We start from the raw sequence: 22,027 nt of genomic DNA, 5'->3' as shown, positions 1-22,027 counted from the left end.
TTCACCATCCTCCGCAATGGGTACGCCACCTCCCACATTCCCTAGGTCGACCATATCCTCTTGATATGTCCATTTTCTTGGGGAACGTAGCAGAAATTCAAAATTTTCTACGCATCACCAAGATCAATCTATGGAGTAATCTAGCAACGAGGGGAAGGAGAGCGCATCTACATACCCTTGTAGATCGCTAAGAGGAAGCGTTCAAGTGAACGGGGTTGATGGAGTTGTACTCGTCGTGATTCAAATCACCGATGATCCTAGTGCCGAACGGACGGCACCTCTGTGTTCAACACACGTACAGCCCGGTGATGTCTCCTACGCCTTGGTCAAGCAAGGGGAGAAGGAGAGGTTGGGGAAGACTCCATCCAGCAGCAGCACGTCGACGTGGTGGTGGTGGAGGAGCGCGGGACTCCAGCAGGGCTTCGCCAAGCACTACGAGAGACGAGGAGGGAGAGGGGTAGGGCTGCACCAACAGGGAGATTGAATCGTGTCTTGGGCTGCCCCTTTGCTCAACTATATATAGGGGGAGGGGAGGGGCTGTGCCCCCACCTAGGGTTCCCTCCCTAGGGGTGGCGGCAGCCCCCAGATCCCATCTGGGAGGTGGCCAAGGGGGAGAGAGGGGGCGCACCTAGGGTGGGCCTTAGGGCCCATCTGCGCCTAGGGTTTGCCCCCTCTCCTCTTGAGGACGCCTTGGGCCTTGGTGGGAGGCGCCCCAGCCCACATAGGGGCTGGTCCCTTCCCACTATTGGCCCATGTAGGCCTCCGGGGCTGGTGGCCCCTCCCGGTGGACCCCAGGACCCTTCCGGTGGTCCCGGTACACTACCGGTGATGCCCGGAACACTTCCGGTGGCCAAAACCATACTTCCTATATATCAATCTTTACCTCCGGACCATTCCTGAACTCCTCATGATGTCCGGGATCTCATCCGGGACTCCGAACAACATTCGGTAACCGCGTACATACTTTCCCTATAACCCTAGCATCATCGAACCTTAAGTGTGTAGACCCTACGGGTTCGGGAGTCATGCAGACATGGCCGAGACAACTCTCCGGTCAATAACCAACAGCGGGATCTGGATACCCATGTTGGCTCCCACATGCTCCACGATGATCTCATCGGATGAACCACGATGTCGAGGATTCTATCAATCCTGTATACAATTCCCTTTGTCCAGCGGTATTGTACTTGCCCGAGATTCGATCGTCGGTATCCCGATACCTTGTTCAATCTCGTCACCGGCAAGTCTCTTTACTCATTCCGTAACACATCATCCCATGATCAACTCCTTGATCACATTGTGCACATTGTGATGATGTCCTACTGAGTGGTCCCAGAGATACCTCTCCGTTTACACGGAGTGACAAATCCCAGTCTCGATTCGTGCCAACCCAACAGACACTTTCAGAGATACATGTAGTGTACCTTTATAGCCACCCAGTTACATTGTGACGTTTGGCACACCCAAAGCACTCCTACGGTATCCGGGAGTTGCACAATCTCATGGTCTAAGGAAATGTACTTGACACTAGAAAAGCTTTAGCAAACGAACTACACGATCTTGTGCTAGGCTTAGGATTGGGTCTTGTCCATCACATCATTCTCCTAATGATGTGATCCCATTATCAACGACATCCAGTGTCCATGGTCAGGAAACCGTAACCATCTATTGATCAACGAGCTAGTCAACTAGAGGCTTACTAGGGACATGGTGTTGTCTATGTATCCACACATGTATCTGAGTTTCCTATCAATACAATTCTAGCATGGATAACAAACGATTATCATGAACAATGAAATATAATAATAATAACTAATTTATTATTGCCTCTAGGGCATATTTCCAACAGTCTCCCACTTGCACTAGAGTCAATAATCTAGTTCACATCGCCATGTGATTAACACACAGGTCACATCGCCATGTGACCAACATCCAAGAGTCTACTAGACTCAATGATCTAGTTCACATCACTATGTGATAAACACTCAAAGAGTTTTGGGTTTGATCATGTTATGCTTGTGAGAGAGGTTGTAGTCAACGGGTCTTGCCATATTCAGATCCCTATGTATTTCGCAAAACTTTATATTGTAGATGCTGCTACCACGTTCCACTTGGAGCTATTCCAAATTGTTGCTCCATTATATGTATCCGGTATCTCTACTCAGAGCTATCCAGATAGGTGTTAAGCTTGCATCGATGTAACTCTTTACGTCGAACTCTTTATCACCTCCATAACCGAGAAACATTTCCTTATTCCTCTAAGGATAATTTTTTTGACCGCTATCCGGTGATCTTCTCCTAGATCACCTTTGTACCCTCTTGCCAGACATGTGGCAAGGCACACATCAGGTGCGGTACTTCAGCATGGCATACCGTATAGAGCCTATGACAAAAGCATAGGGGACGACCTTCGTCCTTCCTCTTTCTTCTGCCGTGGTCAAGCTTTGAGTCTTACTCAACTTCACACCTTACAACTCAGGTAAGAACCCCTTCTTTGACTGATCTATTTTGAACTCCTTCAAAAACATGTCAAGGTGTGCGTTCTTTGAAAGTATCATCAGGCGTTTTGATCTATCTCTATAGGTCTTGATGCCCAATATGTAAGCAGCTTTATCCAGGTCTTCCTTTGAAAATCACTCTTCAAACAACCATTTATGCTTTCCAGAAATTCTACATTATTTTGGATCTACAATATGTCATCCACATATACTTATCAGAAATGTTGTAGTGCTCCCACTCACTTTCTTGTAAATACAAGTTTCTAGCAAACATTGTATAAACCTAAAAGCTTTGATCACTCCATCAAAACATATATTCCGATTCCGAGATGCCTGCTCTAGTCCATAGAAGGATTGCTGGAGCTAGCATACCTTTTAGCATTCTTAGGATCGTCAAAACCTTTTATTGTATCACATACAACTTTTCTTACGAAAACTGGTAAGAAAACTTGTTTTTGACATCCATCTGTAAGATTTCATAATTGAAAAATACAGCTAATGCTAATATGATTCCGACGGACTTAAGCATCGCTATGGGTGAGAAATTCTCATCGTAGTCAACTCCTTGAACTTGTGAAAAGACTCTTTCCCACAAGTCGAGCTTCATAGACGGTAACATTACCGCCCATGTCCGTCTTCTTCTTAAAGATCCATTTATCTCAATGGCTTGCCGATCATCGGGCAATTCCACCAAAGTCCATACTTTGTTCTGATATATGGATCCTATCTCAGATTTCATGGCTTCTAACCATTTGTCGGAATACGGGCCCACCATCGCTTCTCCATGGTTCGTAGGTTTATTGTTGTCTAACAACATGATATCTAAGACAGGATTACCGTACCACTCAGGAGTAGTACATATCCTTGTCGACCTACGAGGTTCGATAGCAACTTGATCCGAAGCTTCATGATCACTATCATTAACTTCCTACTCAACAGATGTGGGCGCCACAGAAACCATCTTTCTGTGTTGCATCACTTTCTGTTGAAATAAAGGTTCGACAACCTCATCAAGTTCTATCTTCCTCCCACTCAATTCTTTTGAGAGAAACTCCTTCTCGAGAAAGGACCCATTCTTAGCGACAAACAATTTGCACTCGGATCTGAGATAGAAGGTATACCCAACTGTCACCTTTGGGTACTCTATGAAGATGTGTTTGTCCGCTTTGGGTTCGAGCTTCTCCGGCTGAAGCCTTAAGCATCGCAGCCCCAAACATTAAGAAATGACAACTTTGGTTTCTTGCCAAACCAATGTTCATATGACGTTGTCTCAACGGACTTAGATGGTGTCCTATCTAAAGTGAATGCAGCTGTCTCTAACGCATAACCTCAAAATGAAAACGGTAGATTGGTAAGAGACATCATAGATCGCACCATATCTCATAGGGTTTGATTACGACGTCCGGACACACCATTACCTTGTGGTGTTCCAGGTGGGTTCAACTATGAAACAATTCCACAATGTCTTAAGTGATTGCCAAACTCATAACTCAGAAAATCCCCTTCTGATCAGATTGTAGGAACATGATCTTATTGTTATGATGATTCTTAACTTCACTCTAAAATCGCTTGAACTTTTCAAACGTTTCAGACTTGTGCTTCATTAAGTAAATATACCTACATCTACTCAAATCGTCAGTGAAGATGATAAAATAGCGATATCCACCTCACGCTTCAATTCTCATTGGATCACACGCATCAGCATGTATGATTTCCAACAAGTCACTTGTCCGTTTCATTGTACCTGAAAACGGGGTCTTAGTCATCCTGCCCATGAGGCATGGCTCGCATGTGTCAAGTGATTCAAAATCAAGTGACTCCAAACATCCATCGACATGGAGTTTCTTCATGCATCTTGCGCCAATATGACCTAAGCGGCAGTGCCACGAGAAAGTGGTACTATCATTATTAACTCTACATCTTTTGGCGTGAACATGTGTATTACCACGACCGAGATTCAATGAACCATTCACATAGGGTGCATGACCATGAAAGGTATCATTCATGTAAATAGAATAACCATTATTCTCTAACTTAAATGAATGACCGTATTGCACTGAACATGATCTAATCATATTCATGCTCAACGTAGACACTTGATAACATTTATCTAGGTTCAATACTAATCCCGAAGGTAGATGGAGTGTGCGATGGTGATCTCATCAACTTTGGAAACACTTCCAACACACATCGTCACCTCGCCCTCAGCCAGTCTCCGTTTAGTCCGTAGCTTTTGCTTCAAGTCACCAATAATAGCAACTGAACCGGTATCCAATACCCAGGTGCTACCAGGAGTACTAGTGAGGTACACATTAATAACACGTATATACTTTGTTGAAGTCGCCAGCCTTCTTATCTACCAAGCATTTGGGGTAATTCCGTTACCAGTGACTGTTCCCCTTACAATAGAAGCACTTAGTCTCGGGTTTGGGTTCAACCTTGGGTTCCTTCACTGGAGCGACAACTGGTTTGCCATCCATGAAGTTTCCCTTCTAGCCCTTGCCCTTCTTGAAACCAGTGGTCTTGTTAAACCATCAACACTTGATGCTCCTTCTTGATTTCTACCTTTTGCGGTCTTAAGCACCGCGAACAGCTCTGGGATCAACTCCATCCCTTGCATGTCATAGTTCATCACGAAGATCTAGCAGCTTAGTGATAGTGTCTAGAGAACTCTATCAATCACTATCTTATCTGGAAGTTTAACTCCCACTTGATTTAAGTGATTGTAGCACCCAGACATTCTGAGCACATGCTCACTAGCTGAGCTATTCTCCTCCATCTTGTTGGCAAAAGAACTTGTCAGAGGTTTCACACCTCTCAACACGGGCATGAGCCTGAAATCCCAATTTCAGCTCTTGGAACATCTCATATGTTCTTTGGCGTTCAAAACATCATTGGAATCCCGATTCTAAGCCGTAAAGTATGGTGCACTAAACTATCAAGTAGTCATCAGGATGTGTCTGTCAGGTGTTCACAACATCCACAGACGACGTTGTAGGGGTTTGCACATCGAGCGGTGCATCAAAGACGTAAGCCTTCTGTGTAGCAGTGAGGACACTCCTCGGACTACGGACCTAGTCCGCATCATTGCTTACAATATCTTTCAACTTAATCTTTCTCTAGGAACGTATTGAAACAGGGAGCTACAACGTGAGCTATTTATCTACAACATATTTGCGAAGACAATTTAGACTATGTTCATGATAATTGGGTTCATCTAATCAAATTATTTAATGAACTCCCACTCAGATAGACATCCCTCTAGTCATCTAAGTGAAACATGATCCGAGTCAACTAGGCCGTGTCCGATCATCACGTGAGATGGACTAGTCAACATCGGTGAACATCTTCATGTTGATCGTATCTTCTATACGACTCATGCTCGACCTTTCGGTCTTCCGTGTTCCGAGGCCATGTCTGTACATGCTAGGCTCGTCAAGTCAACCTAAGTGTTTTTGCTGTGTAAATCTGGCTTACACCCGTTGTATTCGAACGTTAGAATCTATCACACCCGATCATCACGTGGTGCTTCGAAACAACGAACCTTCGCAACGGTGCACAGTTAGGGGGAACACCTTTCTTGAAATTTTAGTGAGGGATCATCTTACTTAAGCTACCGTCGTTCTAAGCAAATAAGATGTAAAACATGATAAACATCACATGCAATCAAATGGTGACATGATATGGCCAATATCATTTTGCTCCTCTTGATCTCCATCTTCGGGGCTCCATGATCATCGTTGTCACTGGCATGACACCATGATCTCCATCATCGTGTCTTCTTGAAGTTGTCTCATCATCAATTACTTCTACTACTATGGCTAACGCTTTAGCAATAAAGTAAAGTAATTACATGACGTTTATGTTGACACGCAGGTCATAAATAAATTAAGACAACTCATATGGCTCCTGCCGGTTGTCATACTCATAGACATGCAAGTCGTGATTCCTATTACAAGAACATGATCAATCTCATACAACACATATATCATTCATCACATCCTTTTGGCCATATCGCATCACAAGGCATATGCTGCAAAAACAAGTTAGACGTCCTCTAATTGTTGTTGCAAGTTTTTACGTGGCTGCTATAGGTTTCTAGCAAGAACGTTTCTTACCTACGTGAAAAACCACAACGTGATATGCCAATTTCTATTTACCCTTCATAAGGACCCTTTTCATCGAATCCGATCCCACTAAAGTGGGAGAGACAGACACCCGCTAGCCACCTTATGCAACTAGTGCATGTCAGTCGGTGGAACCAGTCTCACGTAAGAGTACGTGTAAGGTCGGTCCGGGCCGCTTCATCCCATGATGCCGCCAAATCAAGATAAGACTAGTAACGGCAAGCAAATTGACAAAATCGACATCCACAACAACTTGTGTTCTACTCGTGCATAGAAACTACGCATAGACCTAGCTCATGATGCCACTGTTGGGGAACGTAGCAGAAATTCAAAATTTTCTACGCATCACCAAGATCAATCTATGGAGTAATATAGCAACGAGGGGAAGGAGAGTGCATCTACATACCCTTGTAGATCGCTAAGCGGAAGCGTTCAAGTGAATGGGGTTGATGGAGTCGTACTCGTCGTGATTCAAATCACCGATGATCCTAGTGCCGAACGGATGGCACCTCCGTGTTCAACACACATACAGCCCGGTGACGTCTCCTACGCCTTGATCCAGCAAGGGGAGAAGGAGAGGTTGGGGAAGACTCCATCCAGCAGCAGCACGACGGCATGGTGGTGGTGGAGGAGCGTGGGACTCCAGCAGGGCTTCGCCAAGCACTACGAGAGACGAGGAGGGAGAGGGGTAGGGCTGCGCCAACAGGGAGATTGAATCGTGTCTTGGGCTGCCCCTTTGCTCAAGTATATATAGGGGGAGGGGAAGGGCTGCACCCCCACCTAGGGTTCCCTCCCTAGGGGTGGCGGCAGCCCCCAGATCCCATCTGCGAGGCGGCCAAGGGGGAGAGAGGGGGCGCACCTAGGGTGGGCCTTAGGGCCCATCTGCGCCTAGGGTTTGCCCCCTCTCCTCTTGAGGACGCCTTGGGCCTTGGTGGGAGGCGCCCCAGCCCACATAGGGGCTGGTCCCTTCCCACTATTGGCCCATGTAGGCCTCCGGGGCTGGTGTCCCCTCCCGGTGGACCCCCGGACCCTTCCGGTGGTCCCGGTACACTACCGGTGATGCCCGGAACACTTCCGGTGGCCAAAACCATACTTCCTATATATCAATCTTTACCTCCGGACCATTCCGGAACTCCTCTTGATATCCGGGTTCTCATCCGGGACTCCAAACAACATTCGGTAACCGCGTACATACTTTCCCTATAACCCTAGCGTCATCGAACCTTAAGTGTGTAGACCCTACGGGTTCGGGAGTCATGCGGACATGGCCGAGACAACTCTCCGGTCAATAACCAACAGCGGGATCTGGATACCCATGTTGGCTCCCACATGCTCCACGATGATCTCATCGGATGAACCACGATGTCGAGGATTCTATCAATCCCGTATACAATTTCCTTTGTCCAGCGGTATTGTACTTGCCTGAGATTCGATCGTCGGTATCCCGATACCTTGTTCAATCTCGTCACCGGCAAGTCTCTTTACTCGTTCCGTAACACATCATCCCGTGATCAACTCCTTGATCACATTGTGCACATTGTGATGATGTCCTACTGAGTGGTCCCAGAGATACCTCTCCGTTTACACGGAGTGACAAATCCCAGTCTCGATTCGTGCCAATCCAACAGACACTTTCGGAGATACCTGTAGTGTACCTTTATAGCCACCAGTTATGTTGTGACGTTTGGCACACCCAAAGCACTCCTACAGTATCTGGGAGTTGCACAATCTCATGGTCTAAGGAAATGATACTTGACATTAGAAAAGCTTTAGCAAACGAACTACACGATCTTGTGCTAGGCTTAGGATTGGGCCTTGTCCATCACATCATTCTCCTAATGATGTGATCCCGTTATCAACGACATCCAATGTCCATGGTCAGGAAACTGTAACCATCTATTGATCAACGAGCTAGTCAACTAGAGGCTTACTAGGGACATGGTGTTGTCTATGTATCCACACATGTATCTGAGTTTCCTATCAATACAATTCTAGCATGGATAACAAACGATTATCATGAACAATGAAATATAATAATAATAACTAATTTATTATTGCCTCTAGGGCATATTTCCAACACATTTTGCATCATGCGTTTATATCAATATTTATTGCATTATGGGCTGTTATTACACATTATGTCACAATACTTATGCCTATTCTCTCTCTTATTTTACGAGGTTTACATGAAGAGGGGGAATGCCGGCAGCTGGAATTCTGGACTGGAAAAGGAGAAAATATTAGAGACCTATTCTGCACATCTCCAAAAGTCCTGAAACTCCATGGGAGTTATTTTCAGAATATATAAAAAATATTGAGCGAAGAAAGCACCAGAGGGGGGCCACCCACCATCCACGAGGGTGGGGGCGCGCCCTACCCCCCTGGGCGCGCCCCCTGCCTCGTGGCCCCCCTGGTGGCCCTCTGATACCCATCTTTGGCTATATGGAGTCTTTCGTCGAGGAAAAAATCATAAGCAAGCTTTTGGGAAGAAACTCCACCGCCACGAGGCGGAACCAATCTAGGGCTCCGGGAGAGCTGTTCTGCCGGGGAAACTTCCCTCCGGGAGGGGCAAATCATCACCATCGTCATAACCAACGATCCTCTCATCGGGAGGGGGTCAATCTCCATCAACATCTTCACCAGCACCATCTCATCTCAAACCCTAGTTCATCTCTTGTATCCAATCTTTGTATCCAAACCTCATATTGGTACCTGTGGGTTGCTAGTAGTGTTGATTACTCCTTGTAGTTGATGCTAGTTGGTTTACTTAGTGGAAGATCATATGTTCAGATCCATTATGCATATTAATACCTCTCTGATTATGAACATGAATATGCTTTGTGAGTAGTTACGTTTGTTCCTGGGGACATGGGAGAAGTCTTGCTATAAGTAGTCATGTGAATTTGGTATTCGTTTGATATTTTGATGAGATGTATGTTGTCACCCCTCTAGTGGTGTCATGTGAACATCGACTACATGACACTTCACCATTGTTTGGGCCTAGAGGGAGGCATTGGGAAGTAATAAGTAGATGATGGGTTGCTAGAGTGACAGAAGCTTAAACCCTAGTTTATGTGTTGCTTCGTAAGGGGCTGATTTGGATCCATATGTTTCATGCTATGGTTAGGTTTACCTTAATACTTCTGTTGTAGTTGCAGATGCTTGCAATGGGGGTTAATCATAAGTGGGATGCTTGTCCAAGTAAGGACAGTACCCAAGCACCGGTCCACCCACATATCAAATTATCAAAGTACCGAACGCGAATCATATGAATGTGATGAAAACTAGCTTGACGATAATTCCCATGTGTCCTCGGGAGCGCTTTACTTCATATAAGAGTTTGTCCAGGCTTGTCCTTTGCTACAAAAAGGATTGGCCCATCTTGCTACACCTTATTTACTTTTATTACTTGCTACTCGTTACAAATTACCTTATCACTGCTTGCAGAGAATACCTTACTGAAAACTGCTTATAATTTCCTTCTGCTCCTCGTTGGGTTCGACACTCTTACTTATCAAAAGGGATACGATAGATCCCCTACACTTGTGGGTCATCAAGACTCTTTTCTGGCGCCGTTGCCGGGGAGTGAAGCGCCTTTGGTAGGTGGAATCTGGTATGGAAAAATTTATATAGTGTGCTGAAATTTACTGTCACTTGTTACTATGGAACATAATTGAAAGTGCTAGTGATCGACTAGAGGGGGGTGAATAGGCGATTTTTATGAAAGTCTTCAATACATGTAAGTTTCGAAGATAAACGATAGAAATAAACCTATTACCACGCAGCGGAAGGTAGACTACACTAGGCAAACCATAGTCAAGTATTCAATGAAGTGAAAGCACAATGACTAATAGCAGCTAGGCAGTAAGGATCAGGTAGGAAGATATTGTGAAGCCAATCAGAACAAGTAATCACTCAGTGAAGTCAAATGGTGATGCAATCGTACAATGACTTCACAAGGACCAACAGTAAGTAAAGGGAAGGGAAGGATGAAACCAGTGACTCGTTGAAGACAATGATTTGTTCGACCAGTTCCAGTTGCTATGACAACTGTACGTCTGGTTAGGGAGGCTGAGATTCAACTCAGAAGACCTTGTCTTCACCTTATTCCCCTTGAGCTAAGAACACCCAGTCCTCGCCCAATCACTCTGGTAAGTCTGCAAGGTAGACTTCCAAACCTCCACAGACTTCATTCACCGGAGATCCACAATGACTCTTGGATGCTCAGAACGCGACGCCTAACCGACTGGAGGATTCACAGTCCTCAAGTGTAATAAGTCTTCAGATCACACAGACAGGAACACTTAAGTGATGCCTAACACTCTTTGGCTCTGGGTGTTTAGGGCTTTATCCTCGCAAGGAATTCTCTCTCAAAGGCTTCGAGGTGGGTTGCTCTCAAACGACAAAAGTCGTACTCTAACTCTAAGCAGCCAACCGTTTATGGTTGTAGGGGGTGGGATATTTATAGCCACTAGGCAACCCGACCTGATTTGTCCGAAATGACCCTGGGTCACTAAGGAACTGACACGTGTTCCAACGGTCAGATTTCAAACACACATGACAACTTTACTTGGGCTACAAGCAAAGCTGACTTGTCCAACTCTGGACAAGATTCGCTCTCATAGTCTTCACTCGAAGACATAGGATTTTGGTTAAGCATCACTTCAGTCATTCTGACTGGTTCTCTTGGACCCCACTTAATAGTATGGTGGTTCCTATGACTCAGCAAAGAAAAACACAGAACGACGAAACTACTAAGTCTTCGCGCTCCATAGTCTTCATGCGATGTCTTCTCTTGTCATAGTCTTCAATGTGAATGTCTTCACATACCACCTTTGACTTCAATGTCTTCATACATTTTTAGGGGTCATCTCTGGTAGGAAAACCGAATCAATGAGGGACTTCTACCTGTGTTATCCTGCAATTCTCACAAACACATTAGTCCCTCAACTAGGTTTGTCGTCAATACTCCAAAACCAACTAGGGGTGGCACTAGATGCACTTACAATCTCCCCCTTTTTGGTGATTGATGACAAACTAGTTGAAGTTTTCAACGGGGAATATAATATGTGAAATGTAAAGGATAGGGAATTGTCTTCATAAGCTGCAAGGGCTCCCCCTGAAGATGTGCAAGTAATTTGCTTTTGGAATGCAAATGCACATGGCAGGTTGTGCTTGTGGAGATCCTCTTCAACTTATGATGACAATTCATCATGCATGAAAAGTATGTGAAGATAATGACATGCATAATGAAAAATGGACGTCTGGAAAATGATCTAAGTGCGGAATTTATCATCGCGTCACAGAATAGCAAATAAGTAGCAGACGACCATCGAGTTTAAGTGTTACAACTCAAAGAACCAAATGTATCAAAACGAGAGTTGTAAACACTAGGCAAAACATAAAGCAACCGCCCATATGGACCCGCTTGAAGACTATCAAACTCATATGCTTCTCCCCCTTTTGTCAGTAAGGACCAAAAAGGTTTGAAGACATAGAGCATCTACTCGTTCCCATGAGGAGTAGGTGAAGCAGCAAGGTCGTCGGTGTTGTTCGGCGGTGCAGACGAACTTGGGGCAGTGTCGATGCGTGCAGAAGTAGGGGGCGGTGAAGTAGCATCGTCTTCGTCATTGATCACTCTGGCATTCACAGTTGTTGCGGAGGAAGAGAACTCAGAGTCTTCAAGAGATGGAGTTCGTCGCAGCACAGTCCTTCTTGGAGGTGTGGAGTCAAATTTGAAACGTTCAGAGAAGCCATCCTCTTGAAGATCATCTTTAGAACACATAAGCGTCAGCCCTTTCCATGTACGCCGACAGGTTTCATGGGCAACAAAGGCATTCTTGGTGGCAAGATTGCGAATGCGGTTGACATCCACCAAGAGGCTTTGCATTTGGCGCTTCAGCCAGTCATGATGCCTATCCTGTTTCTGATGAAGGGCAACCAGAAGCTCTCGGTCATTGAGAACATGAGATCGCTTCTTGGGCCGTTGGGCAATAGTGCTTTCAGTGGCTTCAGTGAGGGCACGATGAGGTGCACGTGTAGTACCAGCCAGAGGATAAACACGAGTGACTGCTTCAACTCCTTCAATGTTTTGAGAGAAACTTTGATGCTCAGCATTCTGAAGACTAAGAGGCTCCTTGGCAGGCTCTGGATAGATGGCTTCAATGGACATATCAACGTCAGGCAGAAAGATCCGATGATTGCGAGCAGAGGGCTGATATGAGACAGCTGAGTGTAGTTTGATCAGCCGCATTACCCATGGAGCGTAAAACTTCAAGCCAAAAAGATCAGATCCTGATGCAGCAAGTTGGCAGATGAAGAAGTCTTGTGCATTGAAGCATTTGCCGTGAAGAATATAAAATACCAAAGTCTTCATGGCACCTTCCAGCTTTGCATGTGGAGAATGTCCTTTGATGGGCCAGAGAGTTCGCCTTATAGTGTGATAGATAGTGCGTGGCAGATACTCAAGGTCTTCAACAAAGAACTCCTTAGGATATGCATCATCTGGAGGAAAAGGCTTCATCATGCTAAGCATCTGACTCATGTTTGGTTCAGGTTTCTGAAAGATGCTCTCCATAGCTGCACTGTGAAGCTGACTACCAGGTTCATATAGATCTCCAGGAGTGGGCAGACTAGTGAGCTCAATGATGTCAAAGGCTTTGGCTTCGTGATGAACATTGCCGGTCATCCATTCAAGGACCCAAGTCTTCGGATCTCTGTTGTAGCCACGAATGTGAAGAGTGGCATAGAATTGGAGCAGCAATTCTTCGTTCCAGTGCTCTTTGTCGGTGACGAAAGGCAACAATCCAGACTCTTTGAAGCAATCCAGAGCTTCTTCCAAGCAAGGCAGACCAGTTATAGCTCCAGTGTCAAGACGCTTATGAGGGAAAATGCGACCTTGATTGTACAGAATGCACGAGTAATAACTTCGCTGCGGATAGCTCCAGAACCGATCAGAAGATATTCTTTCCCGTGAGTAGGGGTTCTTGGCGCTGTTGAAGAAGGTGTTGTCTGCTTTGAAGCCGTTGATATTAAAGGATCCGGGTGCTGATGCAGGACCTGGAAACCTGGGCAACCTTGGCATTGGCTTCTGTACCTGAGGCCTGTGTTCAACATGATAATCAAACTGAGGACCAGCAGCAGGTGTAGGAACAGGAGCAGTAGCAGAGGCGTTGGGCTGCACAGCAGAGGCTTCAGGAGCAGTTGCATCATTGGCTTCATTGACTTCTGGCATTGGTGCAGGCTCCACATTTGCTTCAGCCATGACTACATCATTGGCTTCATTTGTGTTGGGGGTGGCAGCCTCAAGATTCTCAACCTCCGCTTGATGAGCTGGAGGGTCGGGCACTGACACTTCTCCTCGAGAACAGCTTCTTCAGTAATGGGGGGAGTAGGGACACGTTCTTCTTCTTGTGTGTCATCGGCTGATGCAACCGGAATGTCTTCAGCAGCTTTAGCCTCAGACTCGGAGACATTCACAGTAGGAGTGGCATCTGGAAACACTTGACGTGCAACAGATTGGTGAGGCACTTCTCCTTCTGGAACGATAGAAGGAGGGACTTGAGACCTTGGTCCTTTGCGAAGCCTGCGTAACGCTGGTGACGCCTTTGGAGATGGAGTTGGCTGGGCCTCAAAGTCATCTTCTTCTTCTTGCCGGGGTGGTGTGACTTGTTGTTGTGGGTGATCAGCCCATGATGCATCCTGAGCAATTAGCGTCAGAGAACGGCCAATGCTGATGAGTTTGCTGTGCGTAAGCACAGGCGATGATACCTGTTGGTGCTCGATCAGAGGAAGAACTACATCATCTTCAACATTGTCATGGTGACCAATGTCTTCAGCAGCGGTGGGATCAGCTGCTGGAATGTCTTCAGCTTCATGAGCCTCTGTGGAAGCAGGCTCATGGACAGTCAGTTGGCGCTCTTGATGTTCAGCGGCAGGGTGAACCATGGAGATAGGTTCAACAACTAAGGGCTCTGTGGGAGCAGCCCGATCCTTCTTGGTCTTGTGCTTCTTCTTGGAGGGAGCAGCAGCAGAGGCTTCAGGATGTTTCCTCTTTCTCGCTTCAGCCTCAGCAGTCCTCGTCTTCTTCAGTTCTGAAGCGGTCGATCTGACCTTTGGCTTCGAGCCAGTCATACTAGCTGGGAAGACAATGGGATGTGCTTCCTGCCTTGGTGCGTCGGGTTCAGCCACAGCTGGCTTCTTCTTCTTCTTCTTTGCAGCCATCCTGGGATCGATGCCAGGATGACCAAGGGCCTTGCACTTCTCAGCCTCATTGTAGGCTTGCACACTCTTGTCAGCCAGGCTCTTCATGCGCTCACGAGAACCTTGAGCTTCTTCACGCTTCTTGAGAAAGGCTTCTTTGAGCTCGTGCAGCATGATCTTGAAATTTTTGACCTCTTGCACGCTGAGTGTGGCCATGCGCTTCTTGAACTAAGCTTTCTCAAAGTCGATATTTTGCTTCAGTTCAACGATGCGCTGAGCTAGAGCTAGCTCTGAAGCAATGGCGCCATGGAAGGCAACACTGAGGCCAATTGGAAGTTGCAGATCTTCAAAGCTGAGGTTGGGCATGTCAAACCACTCATCAATGAAGTTGTGGATGATTGCCACGTCAAAGAGAGGCAAATCATTGAAGATTTCTACTTCTTCTTTGCTCTTGATCAGTTGCTCAAGAGCGTCATCTGCAAGATCTTCATCGCTGGACAGATCAATGGCGTCGTTGCGCAGAATAGCAGCAGCAGTCAGTTCTTGGCTGGTGTGTTGCAAAGGCATCTTGACTCTCGAGGGCTTGGAGATGCGTGACAAATCTTCAGACGGCACACTTTCTTCAGGAGGTGCAGTAGCCAGTGGCTTCGCCCGTGAGATTTTTGGTGCTGAGGTAGGCTTTGAAGCTTTAGGCTGCTTCAGTTTCTTTGGCTTCGGCGGTGCAGGCGCTTCATCAGATTCAGCGTCATCTGCAGGCTCATCCACGGCTGTCCCTTGAACCATGATATGAGTGATGAGACCGTCCAGGTTGTAGAAGGGCCCAACAAGATTGGGTTCAGCTTCGCGGGTGCCATCGGCACGGGGAGCAGAGGGACCAGGGTTGAAGTCTAGTCCCAATGACTTCTTGTTCTGCTTCATCGAATTCTAGGCAAACTAGAAGTTGCGCTTGAACAGATTGTCGTCACGACACCATAGCAATGACGATGGATCAGCATCCGCAGGCTGTGGTCCACGGACCATGCGGGGATAGAAGCCTTGTTCAATGGCTTCATCTCTGGACCTGGGTTGAAGATTTCTGTATAGGATGTCTCCCCATGGTCGCTTGATGGCATTCTTCTCAGCATATTCCTTGGTCACAAACCTGTACTTGAACCACTGTTCTGCCCAATATCGTCGAATCCATTGGATTCGTGTCTTGCACTGATTGTATTCCTCTTCTGGATCTGTCTTGTACAGCTCTGAGAGGTCATCGGGCAGATCTCTTGATGTTTCACCTCGACGCTTTCTGCCACCCTTCCTTACTGATTTCTCTGCAGCCATGAACTTTAAACTAAATGGCTTCAACACGTTCAAAGGCTTCAAAGGCTTTTGCTTGCTGGACAAACAGGAACTGGCTTCGGGAGAATAAATATGATGTTGTAAGAATTCTGCAAATGAATGCAGACTATGAGAACCAAGGGATTCTCCCACGAACATGTACCTGTGATAGCATTAAGGTGCGAGGGAAGGGGAAGAGGTCATATGCATTCTCAGAAGATTTTGAAGATAAATCAGTTTAGAAGACATTGACCTCATCGTGCGAAGACATTCACTCATAGATAAGGAGTTGGTTCCAGATTTGTACAAATCCATGGATCAGTACAAGTGAGGAATCTAACTACTTTGTGAAGCATAAGTGAACATACTAGGCATATTATGAGATGCAGTATGAAATATATCCAACTTGTGTGAACAGAAACTGCTTGTGGTAGAAAGTGACGAATCTATAGGATCAAAGGGGCTGTAAAAAGGAAGTTTTATTTACCACACAAAGAACTGCTAGACAGAGTGGAAGACGAGGCCGAGCAGTTCGATCGTCTGTGCCCTAACTTGGCGACGGAGGACACCTACGGCGTCGTCGAGGGCTAGCGGTGGCGCTAGGGTTTGTGCGACAGTGGAAGAAAGGATAATGACTGTGGTGAGGCGTGTATTTATAGGGACAGGGACGACATAGTGTTATTACACAGGTGCCCCTGGCGATTCACATCTGAAGGATACGTGGCCATCATGCAACATATCGGAGGTTGTTCCATGTTCCCACGCACGCCTGGATTGTCGGGTGGTCGTTCCCACTTTTCCGGGTTTCAGGTGAAGGAATTAGCATTGAAGGCAGACTTAATGTTTGTCTCTGTATCTTCTGCGAATAAGGATGCAGAGAAGTCATTCGACAGTTTCAAGAGAATGCATATGATTTGGAGAGATAGAGTTTGAGATAGAAAGCATAGAGAGGTTAGGGTCCGATCACATTCACTTAGTTCAAAAGATTCAACAAGAAGACATGGCTATAAATGAATGTTGTAGAGGACAGAACACTAGTATATGTATATATATATATATATATATATATATATATATATATATATATATATATATGAGAAAGACAATCAAACCAACATAGTGAAGATAATCATGAAGACAAGTTGAGAATGAAGACAAACAAAATGTAAAGACATAGCAAATGTAACGCCATGGGTAAAACACTTCAAACAGAAGAATTTGGTGGTGGCGTTACCCACTGTATAGGAAGTATTAGACCCAGACACGGTGCACAATTATCGTGGCGCTCCGAAGTCAAATTCCACATTAATGTATTCACACTTAGAATGTATGTCTTCATTGATTGAAGATACTTTACTTCGTGTGTTGCACATATAAGTCATCAATATGCATAAGTGTTGGGATGTGTGCCTGATCACAGGACATTTGAGGATTCCAAGATATTTAGCTCACACCGTAACTTGCAAAATCTCTTCTCATCCAAGGGCTTGGTGAATATATCTGCCAATTGCTCTTCAGTGTTGACGTGTATGATATCAATATCTTCCTTCACAACATGATCTCTGAGAAAGTGATGACGAATTTCAATGTGCTTTGTCTTCGAGTGCTGAACTGGGTTGTTGGCGATCTTGATGGCGCTTTTGTTGTCGCAGTAGAGTGGCACTTGCTTCAGATGGCCATAGTCTTTGAGTGTTTGCTTCATCCACAGAAGCTGAGTGCAGCAAGATCCAGCAGCAATGTATTCAGATTCAGCAGTGGAGAGAGATACACAGTTCTACTTCTTTGAAGACCAACATACAAGTGATCGTCCCAGAAAATGACATGTGCCTGATGTAGACTTGCGATCCACTTTGTCACCAGCATAATCAGCATCTGAGAATCCAACCAGATCAAACTCTGAGCCCTTTGGATACCATAATCCTAGTGTTGGGGTGTAAGCCAAATATCGAAGAATTCGCTTCACAGCTAAGTGATGCGATTCCTTTGGTGCCGCTTGGAATCGAGCACACATGCAAACACTAAGCATAATATCTGGCCTAGATGCACATAGATAAAGTAAAGAACCAATCATGGAGCGGTATACCTTTTGATCGAACTCTTTACCATTGTCGTCGGGACCCAGATGATGTTTGGCTGGCATTGGAGTCGTGAAGCCTTTGCAGTCTCGCATACCAAATTTCTTCAGGCAATCTTTGAGGTACTTCTCTTGAGATATGAAGATGCCGTTGCGTTGCTGACGTATTTGAAGGCCAAGGAAGAACTTCAGCTCACCCATCATGGACATCTGATATTGCTCTTGCATCATATATCCAAACTCTTCACTGTATTTCTGATTGGTGCAGCCGAAGATAATGTCATCCACATATATTTGGCACACAAACAGTTCACCATCATATGTCTTCGTGAAGAGAGTGGGGTCGAGGGAACCAGATTTGAAGCCTTTGCTCTTCAGGAAGTCTTTGAGTGTGTCATACCAAGCCCGAGGGGCTTGTTTGTGGCCATACAGTGCCTTGTTGAGCTTGTACACCATGTCAGGATGTTTTGGATCTTCAAAGCCAGGCGGTTGTACAACATACACTTCTTCTTCAATCTTGCCATTGAGAAAAGCGCTCTTCACATCCATTTGATATAGAAGTATGTTATGATGATTTTCATAGGCCAGCAGTATGCGTATGGCTTCAAGTCTAGCCACAGGAGCAAATGTTTCATCGAAGTCAATCCCTTCAACTTGAGTGTATCCTTGAGCAACGAGACGAGCTTTGTTTTTGACAACTTGACCATGCTCATCTTGCTTGTTGCGATATATCCATTTGGTGCCTATTATATTGTATTTGCGAGGATCAGGACGCTTAACCAGTTCCCATACATTATTCAGCTCAAACTGTTGAAGCTCTTCTTGCATAGCTTGAATCCATTCTGGTTCCATGAAGGCTTCTTCAACTTTCTTGGGTTCAGATATTGAGACGAATGCGAAGTGCCCGTAGAAATTTGCTAGTTGTGTTGCCCTTAAACGAGTGAGTGGACCTGGTGCATTGATGCTATCAATTATTCTCTCAATCTGTACTTCATTTGCAACACGAGGATGTACAGGACGAAGATTTTGCTCTTGCTGATCATTGTCATCGTTAGAGGGATTGTCTTCAGGCTGAGCATTGTCTTCAGGTTAATCAGGTGCGGTGATGATAAGTTCCTCTTCAGGCTGAGCTTCATACGGCATGATTTCTCCAGTTCCCATAAGTTTGATTGATTCACTGGATGGAACTTCATCTAGCATATTTGGCAGGTGCTCTCTTTGTGAGCCGTTCGTCTCATCAAACTGCACATCCACTGTTTCAATCACTTTGTAGTGAAAAAGGTTGAAGACTCTGTAGGAGTGCGAATCATTTCCATATCCAAGCATAAAACCCTCATGTGCTTTTGGTGCAAATTTTGAAGTGTGATGTGGATCCTTGATCCAGCACCTAGCGCCAAATACTCTGAAGTAAGTGACATTTGGCTTCTTGCCAGTAAGGAGCTCATAGGATGTCTTGTTCAGAATCTTGTGAAGATAAACACGGTTGATGATATGGCATGTAGTGTCAATGGCTTCAGGCCAGAATTTTCTTGGAGTCTTGTATTCATCAAGCATCGTCCGAGCCATCTCAATAGGTGTTCTGTTCTTGCGTTCGACGACACCATTCTGCTGTGGCGTGTACGGAGCTGAGAATGCATGTGTGATGCCCAAAGTATCAAGATATGTATCTAGGCCAGTGTTCTTGAATTCAGTGCCATTGTCACTTCTGATGTGCTTTATCTTGGCGCCATAGTTGTTCATTGCTCGATTGGCGAAGTGTCTGAAGACATCCTGCACTTCAGTCTTGTAGAGGATTATATGCACCCAAGTATATCTTGAATAATCATCAACAATGACAAAGCCATAGAGACAAGCAGTAGTAGTAAGAGTTGAGTAATGAGTGGGACCAAAAAGATCCATGTGGAGCAGTTCGAAGGGTTGAGTCGTTGTCATGATTGTCTTCGAGGAATGCTTGGCCCTCGTCATCTTTCCTGCTTCACAGGCACCGCATAAGTGATCCTTCTTGAACTTGACGCCCTCGATGCCTATGACATGCTTCTTCCTTGCAAGGGCGTGGAGGTTCCTCATGCCAGCATGTCCTAGCCTTCGATGCCAGAGCCAGCATTCAGAAGCTTTTGCTAGAAGACATACTGCAAGTTGTGGTCCTGCTGAGAAATCTACCACGTACAAATCATCTTTCCGATACCCTTCAAACACTAGAGACTTGTCAGATTCCATTAGTACAAGGCAACGATATTTTCCAAACATCACAATCATGTTTAAATCGCAAAGCATTGAGACAGACATTAAGTTGAAACCAAGGGATTCAACAAGCATGACTTTATCCATGTGTTGATCCTTTGAGATTGCAACTCTACCTAGACCCAATACCTTGCTTTTACCAGTGTCAGCAAATGTGATGTGACTTTTGTCAGATGGACGTAAAGTTGAGTCCATGAGAAGGCTTCGCTTGCCAGTCATGTGATTTGTACACCCACTATCAATAATCCATTTTGAAGCGGCTGGTGTCGTACCCTACAGTGCAGTTAGGGGGATAGGCTTCATGAAGAGAATTGTGAAGCAAAAACATTTGACGAACCAGTGGATTATTAAAGCTTAGATCGAGATTAGGACTGATAGGGCAAGTAGCAAGCGATTCAGGAACAAAGTACATAATAAGACCATTTGGGCATTTGATCTTGTGCCCTACAAGATGTTTAAGGTCCCCAGCAATAGTGTCAGACGATTTTGGTTTTCGGCTGGAGACCTTTCCCTGCAAAAGAGAGTTAAGCTTTCTTAGCCACCCACATCTTCAAGGGTGGCTTCGAAGCAATGAGTCTAAGTGCAGCATCTGAGAACTTTGGCTTTGGAGCCCTAACAAAAAGTCTTGCAGGTGGACAATAGTACTCATAAGAATAAGCAGAATAGTTCTTGGTCTTATGAACATGGCAGTTTGTTGAACCGCGCTCATATTCATAGGCCTGAGTATGGCTTCCCTGCAAAACATTTGCGTTAGTGCGACTCAGGTGAGTCCTCTGTCTGTATGAAGCCTTTGGACCGTATGAAGCCTATGGTCTGGGGTTTGTTTTGTTCACCTGTGGTGTCATGATGACATTCACAGGAAGATTCTCCAAACACCTTTTTGGCACCTAGATCTTCTTCATAGGCGGTCCATTCCTGCAGTTAGTACCAATATACCTGGCAAACACTTCACCATTCTGATTCTTAAACAGTTTATAGTTTGCATCAAAGGATTCATCAATAATAATGGGATTAGCACAAGTGAAGCCAGATAGGGTGGATGGATCTGCTGAAGGTTCCTTTGCAGCAACCCATGTGGTTTTGGGGTACTGCTCAGGTTTCCAGTAAGAGCCATCAGCATTCATTTTCCTTTTGAACCCAACACCCTCTTTCCTAGGGTTTCGGTTCAGGATCTGCCTTTTGAGGACATCACATAGTGTCTGATGCCCTTTGAGACTTTTGTACATCCCTGTTTCAAGCAGTGTCTTCAACCTAGCATTCTCATCAGCAATAGTAGTGGTATCCTCAGCAGAGGGGTTAGTTACCACATCAACAGTTGAAGATATTGCAATAGTAGCAGAAGTAGAACATTCAGCAACAGAAGTAGCGTTATCACACTCAATGCATTTAAGACATGGTGGTTCAAATCCTTCCTGAGCTGAACTGATCTGTTTGGCGCGAAGTGACTCGTTTTCCTTTTGAAGATCTTCATGAGCCGCTCTCAATTTCTCAAGATTTTGCTTCCTTTGAAGATAATCATAGGAAAGCCTTTCATGAGTTGTTGAGAGCGTTTCATGACGACTTTCAAG

The sequence above is a fragment of the Triticum dicoccoides genome, chromosome 2A (genome assembly GCF_002162155.2).
Source record: "Triticum dicoccoides isolate Atlit2015 ecotype Zavitan chromosome 2A, WEW_v2.0, whole genome shotgun sequence".
Lineage (NCBI taxonomy): Eukaryota > Viridiplantae > Streptophyta > Magnoliopsida > Poales > Poaceae > Triticum > Triticum dicoccoides.
Note: the sequence above shows the minus strand (reverse complement) of the source record.